Below are 15226 nucleotides of genomic sequence, written 5' to 3'. Positions count from 1 at the left end.
ATATGCGAAGTTTTGAGAAGATCAGAATACCTGAGTGGGAGATTTCAGAAAGCGAGATCGCAGAGGACAAGTTAAACTTTCCTACAATGGGAGTCTTTGACCAAGGAAAGGGTGTTGATCACTTAATCGAAAAAGGTCTAGATGGCCTTCAGCTGCAAGAACTTAGGACCACTAATTACATTGGGAGCAAACTAGTGACATCATGAAGATGCTTTCTTCCTTCAGAAAAGTTGCTAAGATCTAACCTAAGTTTGTTTTCATGATGTGAAGAAGCACCTTTCAGAGACGACTGCTTTCTGCCTTGCTCTGAATTAACCTGAATTCATGTCTCTCTACCCAGGACAACACTTATTCCACCTTATTTCATTCACCTCCTCTGTTGGAATATCCAGGGAGACATATAGTAACACTCAGCTCTTCCTTTTGTGACCCGTGCTTTCAGTATATTAGGTCGAGAATCTCACTGAATAAAACTAAATGTTAAACAACTGGAAAAGCTATGCTTTAGCCACAGTCCTACGGCACAATTTAGGAGAAATTTTACAGCTACAATTTGTTGAAGGCAGACATTGATCTAAATACCTTACAGGTATTATCTCATTTACTTCTCACAATAAACTAATTTATAAAGTAAATACTGCTATATTCCCATTTTAGAGAAGAGAAAATGGATATTTTGGAAGATTAAGTTATTTGACCAAAGTTATACAACTAGTTATTGTCAGCATCAAGATCAAAGTCTTATAAACTATGCTTTATGATAACAACTATAATTAAATTTACTTTTTTTTTTTTACAAACTATGCTCTCCAAAATGTAATCTACATATTTTTAATGCAGAAACTTGACTGTAGGCTTATTTTAACACTGGAGCATTAAGTCACAAGAATTTGCATATTTTAAATAAAAGTATTTAGCATATGTATAGGTTTTACTTGAAGGAAGCAGAAATTAACTTTGATCCACATAAGAATATTTAAAATATAACTTTAATCTGATTATTTGGAATAATTTCCTGCTACTGATTCATTTTTCTCTTTTGAATAAAGTAAAATATATGCATAATATAGGGAAGCAACATATTTTTAAAAGCTAGGAAATATTTTATATTAATTTGTCTGAAAGAGCTACATTTTACTTTTTTACCACTTCTTTGACTTGTGTTCAAATAAATTTAGAAATATTTGAAGGCAAAAATTTCACAATACCTACACATAGTATGTACGCAATAAATACTTGCTACATGAGCAATTGATTACATATGATCAATTAGTGTAACCATTGTGTGCCAAGTGATTCCCTAAGGAATTCTAGAAATCAGTTAATATTTTTATTTATTGCACAAGGCAAGGTTTTACTATATCTTACTATATCATTATACTTTGGGTTATTTCTTGTGCTAATCACTAGGGTTGCAAAGATGAAAAGATACAAGAATCCCAGAATATAGCAGGAGATACAAACCAGCAAATCATATCACAGAGACATGTATGAAGTTCAGTGGGGTGATGCTGAAGAGAGTGCCTAAATCTCTAAGGCAGCAAAGGCCATGAAAAGCCTTATAGAAGAGGTAATGCATTTTGAGGTTGAGTAGGAATTTGGCAAGGCCATATAAGACTGAAGGGTACGTATATTTTTTATAGTTGATTATTGTGCATATGTGGAAATTTATGTGGTGGGCTGAAACACTGTGGTAGGCAGAATAATGACATCCCAAAATAAGTTATAATTCCTGGAATTTGTGAATGATACCTTCTACAGCAAAAGGAATTTTAAAGATGAGATTAAGTTAACGATCTTGAGATGAGGGAAATTATCCTGGATTATCCTGAGGAGCCTAAATGTGATCACAAGCATTCTGATCAAAGGGAGGCAGAGCGAGACTTGACTGAAAAAGAGGAGAAGGTGATGTGATGTTGGAAGCAGGGACTGGAAGAGGTGTTTGAAGATGGAGAAGCAGCACAAACCATAGAATATCGGCCACTAGAAGCCGGGAAAGGTAAGGTAATGAATTTTCCTCTCAAAGCCTCTAAAAGGGGCCAGCCTTGCTGATAACTTGACTTTAGCCCAGTGTACCTGATTTCAGCCTTCTGACTCCCAGAAATGTAAGGTAATGGATTTGTATTGTTTTATACCAATAACTCTGTGCTCATTTGTTACAGCAACAATAGTAAACTAATACTAGCATGAACTCTTACCCTGAAATGCCTCCTTTGAATCACAAACCCATACGCTAGCCCCCTGAGGTTATGTTGGACTCATTCATTGGCATCAGAAATTTGATTGATGCTGTTATTCAGATGCTCATCTCACATATTTCATAATCTATATGCACTAAAGTCACTTCTCTTTGTTTCTAGTCTGGAGTGAAAAATGTTTGTCTCCATGATTCAGGAAAGACCACATGGCCCAGGGTGCTTCCTTTGCAAAATCATTAAATTCATACATAACCATTTATTTCTAAGGTCTTAATGAGTCACACGCCTAGATTCGAATTTCAAAAACATAACTTTAGCATCAAGTCAGAAAGATAAAATAATGAATGAGAAATGGTAGGAGGACCAGTGCGAATGAGACTAGGTTTCATATAGGAAAGGTTTGTTCTACCTGATAGCAATAAGGATGCAGAAAAAGACATACTCCAAAGATATTTTGGATCCAGAATCAACAGTCTCTGATTAGATTATTGGGATGTTGCAGTCAAAGATAACTCTGAAATTTATAACTTCATGTGGTAACTGAGCTAGGAAACACATGTGTGGGAACAGGTGTACAGTTTTGAGTATATTTATTTTTAGGTTTCTTTTGGACATCTATTTGGAGATTGATATTTAAAAATTAAAATGGAATGCAGTAGAGATGCCAATGTGCTGATATGGATTTCGAAGATAAGTGAAGCCATCACCCTGGAGGTCTCTAGGCACAGCATGCTCCCCAAGAGCCAGGAAGGAAAGGAAAGAGTTTCAATTCCAGAATCCTAGGAAGCATAAACTGAAAACTCCAAGTTTAGAAGAAGATCCAACGAGAGAGAGTGAAAAAAAAAAATCTGAAGGGGAAGAGCATAAACAAACAGTGGTGTTGGGGCCGGCCCAGTGGCGCAGCGGTTAAGTGCACACATTCAGCTTCTCGCCCGCCCAGGGTTTGCTGGTTCGGATCCTGGGTACGGACATGGCACAGCTTGGCACATCATGCTGTGATAGGTGTCCCACATATAAAGTAGAGGAAGATGGGCACGGATGTTGGCTCAGGGCCAGGCTTCCTCAGCAAAAATAGGAGGACTGGAAGTAGTTAGCTCAGGGCTAATCTTCCTTAAAAAAAAAAAAAAGGAAATGGTGATGTTGAATCCAAAGGAAGAATTCTTCAGCGAGCTGCATACTCTTGCATATCAGAAAGGGAGATAATAAAAGATGGGTGTTTGCAAAGCAGTGTCGACGTTATCGATGAGATTATAAATTATAAATCTGGAGTGGTTTTTCCCCAAACATTGAGATAATGAGATAAAAAATAAAATGCAATGGGAATATGTGGGTCAAAAAGATATTAACTTGCAGGAATCTATGAAATGCTTAATATGCCTCCCCTTTTCTACTTCAGGGTATTTATTCTAAATTTTATGCTTTTATAATTATATAATAGTAAGTGCATTTAAACCTGACCCTCAATTATTATGAGGCTTAAAAATAACTGTATTAACTTTTTGTAAATTTTTTAAAAAGTTCTCATCCATTTGGGTTCATAGTCCTCATGCGGACTGGTGGGATCTTCTGTCTGCGTCTTATAAATAAAATGCTATTATGGTTCCTGGTTAGAGGCTGGGATGTTTCACTCTCTGGAAAATGAAATTAGAACGGATGAAACATTTTTATATACAGTGGAAACAAGGATACCAGTTGACCTGTGAAATGTGAAGTTTCCAATGCAATCACGGAGAAAAGGACATTTTGGAAAGAAAATGTTATCTACCTTTGAGTGCCCTTTTCACTTTGGTCAAAGTGTCACTTTGGTCATTGCTCCTGAGCAGTAAGATTATTAATTTCCATTTTGATAAAAATATATAGCCAGATTCAAATTTGTATGAAACCAGAAGGCATTCTAAAATTGATATTTTCCTACTTCATATTTCAGAGATAAAGAGATTCTTCATTTTGATCAAAAGACTACAAAAACGACTGTTTTCCCTAAGATTTATGCACATATAAAGTTTAATTCCAATGAACTCTCCTTTTGAACTAAAGATAGTTTTTCTTTCTAACCATAAGTCACTCTATCTTGAGTTGTTATAAAATATTAAATCGATTTTAATTAATCTCCCCTCAGGGTATAAAAATGAGATATTTCTTTTTACATTTTTAACATATTTCTCACAGCAAGCTTTCTATATCCATGTATAATGGACTTGGATCTTGTTTCCAATACGGAATCACAGGGCTCTGAATAGCGAACATTTCTCAACACCATTGTTGTTGACAACATCAACGTTTCTCAACATCCTCCTCACCAATGATTTGGGCAGCAGGAACCTTGGGTTCAGTTAGGGACATATGGTGATTCTCGTGGAAATTTCACCAATTTTTCCATTAAGGCCTTTTTGATGCCCAATTGGCTGGTTAAATGACTTTGGTAAGTGAATTCCTTAAGATATTCAAATGCATACTTTACTGACTTAGAGAATATTGATGGATCCCAAAAGTGTGGGGGGTGAATGAAGAGCGTCTCTCTCTGGCTTCCAAGAAGGTCGTATAGAGATTTTTGGTTTCCTGCTCTGACTCACTTTCTGGTAAGATGATGCACTCTGAATGGGGATGGGTCTGTCTCTACCTATGATGGGGAGGGGTGGCTTCTGGTTTGTTGTGGTGGCTGCTCTCATCGGGTGTTATAGATTCTTTACCTATATGAGGTCATTGGGGAAATAACATAACCTCAGGCTTTTATGTCAAGCAGATCTCTTCAAATGTCAGTAACAGCTCGTGTAAATCTGGGGAAAAAACTACATTTTGTGAACATCAGTTTTGTCATTTTTAAAGGGGGATGGTAGTATTAATGCATAAGTAGTTTTGAGTTTTATGTAACATCGTGGAAATAAAGTGCTTAACACAGTGTTCAGGTCACAGCAGACATTAATAAGTAACAGTTATTCAAATTATATAATTCTATATGTGTTATATATGTTATTACAATGAAAATTATATGTGACTACTGATTTATGGAAATGTAGATCTGACAGTTTGATCACAGGGACCCTCCTATATTTCTCACTATGATATTTTTAATCTTCTAAGCCCAATGCATGGCATATCTGAGGACAAAAACATGCAAAGGCTGTTATGATTAGGTCAGTCAGCTATTTTAATTCTACTGTCACAGACCATAATATAGTATCCTGAAACGCCACTTTATTGATTGCTGACCTTGGGAAGCATTGAAACAGTTTTAAAAAAAAAGATGAAAAAGCAAATAAGAAATGTGCTGACATCTTCAGGTTCGTATCATCTGCTGAGGTCTACGGACAATTAAGCACCGGCTGTATGCCAGAAAAGGCAGTAAGCACTAATATCAAGCTCAGTATTCCACAAATGAAGTCAACATTGAAAATGATCCCTTGAAATTAAAATCCCTTAATGTAATAGCACAGCATGGCCTACCATTGTTCTCAGTTACTAAGGGAATTGACAATCTGCCTCGAGGAAAGAAGGAAGAAAATATTATTGAGCACTTAAAATGAGCTATGTACTTCCATATTATAATATCCCAATTAATTTAATTATTAAAAACTGTTATACGGGGGCCGACCTGGTGGCGCAGCAGTTAAGTGCAATGTTCCACTTCGGCAGCCCAGGTTTCGCCAGTTCGGATCCCGGGTGCAGACATGGCACTGCTTGGGAAGCCATGTTGTGGTAGGCGTCCCACATATACAGTAGAGGAAGATGGGCACGGATGCTAGCTCAGGGCCAGTCTTTCTCAGCAAAAAGAGGAGTATTGGCAGCAGTTAGCTCAAGGCTAATCTTCCTCAAAAAAAAATGTTATATGATATTTTACCCAGGATTAGAGGAGGTAACAAAACCATAGAAGTCAATGAACTTATCCAAAATGGGACACATCAATGAATAGTATAGCTAGACTACTACCTCCAAGTGCAATATTCTAAGTTGTATGCATTAGAAAATTAACATAATCCAGTTTAAAATATGAATTTCTTATGATTTATTCTATACGCAGAAAATATTTGTAGTCAGTTCATGACTTAGAAAATAAAATCGAATGGCCGGATATTAGAAATAGAGAGTGTTTTGGAGGGAGAGGTAAAATCTCTCAGATCTCTTCTCCTTTTTTTCCTTTTTGTGATTTATTTAAAGAAATTAAGACAATAGGATTTTAAGATATTTACCAAATTTCTAAATGAAGTCTCGTCTCAATAAATAACAAGGCCTTAGAAATTATAAAATGCATTATTAAATAAAATTCCATCATAATTAGTAGTCTAACAAAATTACGCTCCCAATTTTGGATATTCTAAGCAAGTGATTAAATTTTCTTGGCATTAAGTAGTCTATTTAGAGGTTTATGTTCCAAGAGATAAACTTTTCATTTCAATTCTTCCACTAAATCCAATTTGGTGACTTCAGTAATTTTTATCACTGCTGTCCCTGCTTCTCCATTGATAAAATGTTAATAATAATGCCCTATCTCACCAAGAGAATAAATTAGTAAAATACAGTAAAAATTCTTGTGAAAGATCAGATTATCAAAAGTAAAGTAGGTTAGGGTGTTAGCGTAGTCTAAACCTGCTGGATTTAAAATTTCACAAAACTTTTTTTTATTGGAAAACTATTGTGGATAATGTAAAGTATTTCACTGAAGCAGTAATGTAATTTAAATATTCAGTGATGGTATTAAAAGACTTAGCATTGCCTCACTACCGTTCCTTGTTCAGTAAAAGGAGGAGCATCTTTCCTTTATTTTTCAGTCCTCTTTTAAAAAGCACTACTCACAAGTTGAAATTTTTTTAAGGCTAAAGAAAGAAATCCTAATGGAAGAGTAAAACCTCAACTTCTTGGCCTGAAACCATGTAACACTGTTTTTCAGATGGTAAAAGAGGAAACGAGAAAAATGTGATGAACCCTTAATACTATAAGCTCCTCTAACTGAGATGTGGTGGTAATTGCTTTTTATTTTTTTGTGACATCTCCTGGAAATGGTAATGCTTTCAAGTGAGGATCAAAGAGAATGACCTACATAAGAAATAGATTGCAACATGTAGTTACATTTTTCATCCTTTGTAATATGCTTCTTGCATCCATACTTCTAATAAGAAACACAGTATAATGCTCATCATTTTTCTAAAATGAGTTGTCACTGAGGTCAGATGGGATACTTGGAAACTAGAAAAAAAATATGACTTGGATCAAGGTGTTAATGCCAATGGATCAGTAGATGGATCATTGTTCACATATCACCATTGTACATTCAAAGGAAATAGGATGTTATGTGTGTTTCTGCATTTTGTATATGTATATATTATGTATGTTTTGTATATGTATGTATTGTCTGTATATATTTCTGAATTGTGTATGTATACATGTACATATATATAAATATATTAAGTATCTATAAATACACAGGTATATGTATATCTATACACACTATATATATGTGTTTGTGCATATATATGCACACATACATCATCTATTTCTGATGCAATATATTTTTGTGTGTTTGTGTGCGTATCATCAGATATAGGCAATTCATTTACATTTTCCTCCCCAAAAGATTCCTTAAAAACAAAGGGTTTAATATAAAGAGAGTTAATAAAATGATAGTGTTTTTAAGCTTATACACACTATACACACTTTACTTTTCTTTCTTTTTTTTTTTTTTTGGAGGAAGATTAGCCCTGAGCTAACTGCTGCCAATCCTCCTCTTTTTGCTGAGGAAGACTGGTTCTGAGCTAACATCCGTGCCCATCTTCCTCCACTTTATATGTGGGATGCCTACCACAGCATGGCATACCAAGTGCTGCCATGTCCACATCCGGGATCTGAACCGGTGAAACCCAGGCCACCGAAGAGGAATGTGTGCACTTAACTGCTGCGCCACCCGGCCGGCCCCTTATACAGACTTTAATTCACAAAATTTTGTTATTGTTTTTCCAGCTCTAAATTTGGCCAGTCAGAAGGTTTACCTCAAAATATGTGGTTACTGGGATTTTTTTCACGAGGAAAGCTATCTCTTGCTAACCCATCACAAGGCCAAAGTTATGTCATTACTGTTATGTTCCTTAACGTATCAATTTTCTTGGAGAAGTAGAACCTTAAGACATTGTTAGCTAACCTAATGCATCAGGTATTTTCAATGACAAAAGTTGCCAGAGGAGAGCAGAGTTCCATGGAAAGCTTCAGTGTCTAGGAATTGGTAGAATACTTCAGTGGTACCAGGAAAAAGGCTAACCACTTAATTCACAAATTTTCCCAGGGGCTGTGTTGTTTTAATCCTCCTTTCACCAATAAATTAAAAAATAACTGTCACTATCATGTTCCTTAAAAAGTGATGGTGGCCGTCTTCTGATATCATTTGTAAATGTCCTTGATAGCAGAAAAAGGTGAATGAAAAACTATTTAGTAATGGCCCAGGCAGGGTGAATACATTGAAAATAGTCACATTTGTTTTGATTGAAAATGAATCGTGTCCTACAAAGATATCCGAAGTGGTGTTCTGCAGTTAGAGCATGGCCCTTCCTTCAAAGGTAAAATTAATTTCTGCATAGACTCTAGATGTAGCCTTCCACAGTCATTTCAGAGAGCCCAGAATGAGCTGATGGATGTCCGCCAACACGCACTTAACAATTTTGGGACAAGCACAAAGGGCTATAAGGATCCAAAAGGAAATAGAAATGGATTAGTCAATATACCTGCAATAAAAAGAAATGCTTCAATAAAGAGATAGCTGCGTTTTACTTTACATAACAGATTTATCTATTCCACAGAGATTTTGATATATATTTCTTGAATATCTGTTTACTCAATCTTTTTTGTCTTATAATCATGATAAAATTTGATATGTTTCTATTAAAAGAAATATTGTTTACAATATATCAACCTCGGAACAACAAGCCACTGAAATAGCTTAATGAAATGCCTATCTGACGGAACAGGGTTCAAATAAAACACTTTATACATAAACTGTTGAAATAACTTTACTTTCAATTGGAGTCAGTCTTCAATTTTCAAGGGAAACTGCCCACGTGACAGAACCGTTAGATGAAATGGGCCTGACTTAAGTCCTTCAGCTTCTACTGAACCACCTTCCGAATATTCTACTACCCCAACTTCTGTTCAGGTTCGCACTTTAGTAAAAGCGATACTTTTAGAAATGAACAAATGAATTCAGGCTAAACTCAGGAGATGACGAATATATACAGTTTGCCCAAACTGAAAATGCTCAAGCAAATGTGAAAACGTGCTTCACATTTACAAAAATTATCTATTAAAGAGCCTACAAATTCTGCATTTGCATAATACATAGTGCAAAAGTTCCTTGGTTTATTTATTCCACTTAAAAAAAGAACAAAATAAAAACTAATAGAAAAAAATTTTACCAAAAATTAATGGATTAGAATAAAATAAAGAGTTGCTCAATAAACATGGATTGAATAAACTATTAATTTTTAAATGTTTTAATATCCATGGATTCTATATTATGAACACTCTAAAGAATTTCTATCTGTAATATATGGTATATATTAATGCTTACTTTAATTAAAATGTGACCAGAAGTTTTCTGTGATAAAACCTGTCAAATATAAATAAGAGAAGTGTTAGAATTTCTTAGTATGCTTTTTGTATCCGTGGGACATTTCTTTTTACTTGGGGTTTCTTTTATATTAGGGGTCTTTAGTTTGTATCTGAAGAAATTAGAACTTTTAAATTGAGATAAGGGTACAGATTTGCTGTTTTTATTTTTGATGCTTCCTGTTTTCATTTTGGCAGACAGTGGGAATATTTTTCATGTAACATGTTTGCCAAGAAAAAGCACAATATTCTTTATGCAGACACTAAAATTGGGGCTAAGGAGTAAGAAATCTGTAACTTCTGTGAGAAAAAGTAGAACAGAAATATCCATCCAGCCAAATAACTCTCTCAGAAAGGACTGTACCGACGAGGAAATTACCTTTGGGAATTAGGTTTGGGATTTTGGAGGAGATCATGTTTTTGGTGATCCATCCATATTCTCTTCCTTTAGGAGATAGCTCTGCGAAGAGGAATAGCAGTATCTTTTTTTGGACATAATAGGTATTTTCACATGCACAGAAATGGATATCGTATTTTCTCACAAATGTAGAAAGCCTATTTGCTTCTTGGTTATGTATCTGGATTCTAGACCAGAATGTTAGGGCTAGAATAGATCTTAGACATCATAGAGGTTAGTCTCCTCACATTAGAGACAGAAAGCTGAGTCTCAGAGAAATATGACTATATCCAAGATGACTAATCTGTACAGGATACAACCCACAAACAAAGGATGAATTATAGGAAACTCATGTTCAGATATAGCATTTGAAAAAGGTCTTTATGCCCTTGTTGCTCCTCTGGAAACACCTACTGTGATCCTAAGAATTTAATATGGATTTAATTTGAAATCTCATCTCTCCTTCACCATCTGGCCATCTAGAAAATGGTTACAATTGAAATGGGGTGAATGATAAATGATATCAAATACTTCACAACCTATTTTAAGTTATAGGACTATAATTCCTCAAAAGGTTGTTATAAGAAAAACAAATGGCTTATGTGGCCAACAGAACTCTTATATATGGTATTATAGTTTCATAATTCAAAATAAGCTTAATTGTTATTTGATGTAACACAAAGTTCAAGAATAAAAATCAGGGCCAGCCTGGTGGCGCAGTGGTTAAGTTTGCACGTTCTGCCTCGGCGGCCTGAGGTTTGCTGCTTCAGATGCCAGGCGCGGACATGGCACCACTTGGCAAGCCATGCTGTGGTAGGCATCCCACATAGAAAGTAGGGAAGATGGGCATGGACATAAGCTCAGGGCCAGTCTTCCTCAGCAAAAAGAGGAAGATTGGCAGCAGATGTTAGCTCAGGGCTAATCTTCCTCCAAAAAAAAAAAAAGAAAAGAATAAAAATCGTTCTTATCTATTATTTATTCTTCAGTTTTAGGCTCATAAAATTGCCTGAAGAAGAGATTTGCCTCCTACCAAGCCAGCATGATTACATGTGATGTTAGTCACCTGGAATATTCTAATTGGCCTTTACAGCACATATATCAGCAGTCTCCTTAGCAGTGAGAGTTCATAGCTGTCTTTTCAAAAATATGTGTGTACATATATATTTACTTTAGGCACACAACAGATGCACATTTTATTCTGTGACCAGAGCTGGAATCTGAGAAAGGCTATTCTTTTTCCAAAAAAGACTAAGCTTAAGGTTCTCATTCGAAAATAGAAAATATTTTATCAAGTTTGTGTTGGGCTTGTTTCTCTATTTCTAAGATTGGTTGTTTGCCTATTTGCTTTTCTTAAGAAAGCCCCAGGTCAAGAGGAAAGAAAACACTCATAACATTTGTAGTATCCTCTTCAACTCTTTATGTCCAAAATCTGAAAATCTAGAGTTGTCACCAATTAGGCGAAGCTGAGTTACTCCAGCTTGCTCACTGACACCATGGAATAGTTGACTGGAAGGAAAGCCCTGAGTGTGCTGCCCAGCAGCTCCTCACTCAGTCAAGGGCCTTGGAACTCCAGGGTCTGAGGGTGAGCATTTCAGCACCCATGCTGATTGATAGAAATAGTGCTTGAAAACTAACACTACTGCCCAGAACATGATTATAGAGCACATTTTGAAAAATTGCGTTTAAGTTCAGTAGCACATTGTATGTGGATATGTAACTTTTTCCATTATTTTTGGAGAAATTATATTTGAAAATACTATACTGGGATTTAAAAACAAATGTGTCTAATTTTTCTTTCATTTTTTTCCCTCTCTTTGCATGCATGTCCTACTATATAAATTACTAATCATTTAGTGTTAATATTAATCTAAAGTAGTTAGTAAAGTAATTTATATACACGCATTTAACTCGTGACATGATGATCAAAGCAAAAAGCAATTTAATCTGTAATGTGCAGATGGGGACAAAGTCACTAAGATATTGCATTTCTGCTCCATCACCAGCCATGATCGGAGGCCCTGGATGAAAACATAACAAGCCTTTAATGTCTTTCCCTTCTTTTGATTTTTAATTTAAAGAAATACAATCTAAAATAAGAATAAGTCACCACATGTCAGATTTATTCTTTTTCCCTGAAAAATTATATATTCTGGACAACGAATCATAACCTAGTTTTTTCTTCAGTAAGGAACAATGACAATCAACAAGACATATGTTTTAAATGTTTCAGCTTCTTTTGGCCCATTGTTTTAAAAAACGTATCAATGTAATATAGCCAACAAATTTTCTTTCTTTTCCTTGTTAGCTTTGCCCAAATTTCAGATCATTGTTTTTATAATTCAATCCTAGTTTAACTTTTTTCTGTTTTAAGATAGAAATAAATTTATTCAAAGCATATTTCTTTGATTTTCTTTTTGAAATATTTTTCTAGGCTAATCATAGGTAGTGAGTATGTGCGTGTTTGTGTACACACACATATCCATGGTTATTTGAAATAGAAAGCACAACAAAGACCACCTTGATGATCCTTCTAATTTGATATTTAAAGAGAGTGGACTTCATAGGGATTAAATGAATTGTTCATGTTTTGAAGCACTGTTAGATATATAATTATAGTCTCAGGTTCCAAATGTCCCTCTTCCTAGCAAGCAATTATGAAGATCCCAAAGACACAAATTTGAAATAGCTGTCAGTCAACCACAGTGAATTGAATTATGCCAAAGACTTTAAAGAACCCTCTGGAGTAATAGAAAAGGGTCAACATGTCTGGTTCTCCATTGAATTATTCTGATATGGTTTTTACATTGAGTAGCATAAAAAACACATCAGGATTTTCTTTAAAAAGGCTCATCATCAAGCTTCTAATACTGCAACACCTTGTAAAATGCATCCAAGTTCTAAACCCACCATCTATTCATCTAAGGTTCTGCAGACACTTAACTCAAAATTGTAGAGATCACGCCTAATAGCCTACTTGTATGCCCAGCTGATGTATTATAGATCTAGGAGTTCTGTGGGAAGTTCTCTAGGAATGTTATGTCTGGCTGCCTTTTATCTGAATTTATTATGTCTAGCAGTGCTGTGCAGAAGTCCATAAATGAGTAGATAACTATTACACTTTTGAGATATATACATCTCAAGGGGTATCCACCAGCTGGAATTTCTCCAAATTTTACTTTGACAAAAAATGGCCTCAATTGCTTAGGTCTGCCCTCTGAATTGTGGCTGTCTTGGCAGTCTAAAAAGTATTGCAATTTGGTGAACAAATCATATACAAGGGAAGTTTAAAATGGGATTGAATTAAAGCAGGGTTAATATTAGTATAAAGACAGTTGGAAGAGTGGAGCTATAAAGGTCCTTTAGATTTTTCACTTTAACAACCTATTTTCAAGGATGGCAAGCCAAGCTAATAAACTTGTCCCTAAACTAAAACCTGGAGAGTTATTACAGATGTCAGACTGGAAACGATGTTTGTTGACCGCCCTTGAAAATATCAACCTGGTCCCTTTAATGGTAAGAGGGTCTAATGCACAGAGTAGGTAGGTCTTAGAGGATTTGTTTAAAAATTAGAGAGTGTGGATCTACCTTCCTGATTAAATCCTGAGACATAAAAACAAAGTACAAAATGAGAGAGTTTTCTAATTTCTTACAAAATAACAAAAAATGTACACATATCAGAGTATTGGAGAGTAAGGTTTTCATATATTTTTAAAATTTTTTAAAGTATGTTGGCATACTGGTGGGTTTGTACATATGTATATTATATATTAATGATAATAGATTTAAATTAAAATAGTATCAAAATGAATCAAAGGATCAATGATACACTTTTCAAGTCTCTCACATAACCTTCCGTTAACCTAAAATTGCTGAGAACATAAATATACTGAGACAAAAAGAAGATAATATAGTCGGTGGATTTCAGAAGAGAATCTCACAAAACTTTGACTGAATATATTTTCTAAAATTGTTTCTTTTAAAAACAGATTCTTGAGGGGCCAGCCCTGTGCCAAATTGGTTAATTTCATACTCTCTGCTTCAGTGGCATGGGGTTCACCAATTGGGACCCTGGACAGGGACCTACACACCTCTCATCAAGCCATCCTGTGGCAGCATCCCACATAGAAGAACTGGAATGATTCATAACTAGGATAAAGAGCTATGTGCTGGGGCTTTGGGGAGAAAAAAAAGAAGAAGAAGATTGGCAACAGATGTTAGCTCAGGGCCAATCTTCCTCACCAAAAAGCATACTTTAAAAAAAATAACAGTTTCTTGAAAAACTGTGCAGCAATGGTTGTTGGAAAATTTTTCATGTTCAGTTGAAATTGTATCCTTAGTCCTCCCTTACTCTCGAAGTAGCACAAAATAGCTTTGTTTATCCCCTACCACCATTTTGTAATTGCTCGTTTTCAAGTGTGGTATATACTAGTCCTTCCAGTTAAGGTGAGTAAAAGGAAAAAATTGAAATTTGCAGATATTTGAAAGGTAATGCCTGACCCAATGGACATCTAATTTGGAATTCTGATTTTACAACTCTGTAGGAAGTCAATAAACTTTAGAATGATCATGTTACCTTAGAAAACAGGTCCTATTTAGAACTTCTGTTCTCCTACACACTAACATTGTGCTCTTGCTTAGTCTACTTAACTCTAGCTCCTATTTCCTGATCTGTGAAATGGGGTTTCTCACCTTTCATGACACATACTTTGTGAGAGCAAAAGAAATGATGAATGTAAATTTTTTTTCAGAGCCCAATACAAGCTAATGATGAACTATTATTTTTATTGTAAAAAAATTGTGTAAATTCCTATGAATATAGCTATGGATAAAATTCCATGAGAAATGTAAACTCTGCTACTGGTTAATTCCACATTTTTTTTTGAGAGGTTATATATCTTACAAGTGAGAGTATATATAAACCACACTGAAATTACTTTCATTGTTTAAAAGGTAACGTGAATTGAAGGGAATTGTATTTAGATTGCTATGTGAAGAACCAAGGGAATGCATGTAAGAGTGCCTTTGTTAATTCAGAGGACCTTCA

Source organism: Equus przewalskii, chromosome 2 (assembly GCF_037783145.1).
Source record: "Equus przewalskii isolate Varuska chromosome 2, EquPr2, whole genome shotgun sequence".
Taxonomy (NCBI): Eukaryota; Metazoa; Chordata; class Mammalia; order Perissodactyla; family Equidae; genus Equus; species Equus przewalskii.
Note: the sequence above shows the minus strand (reverse complement) of the source record.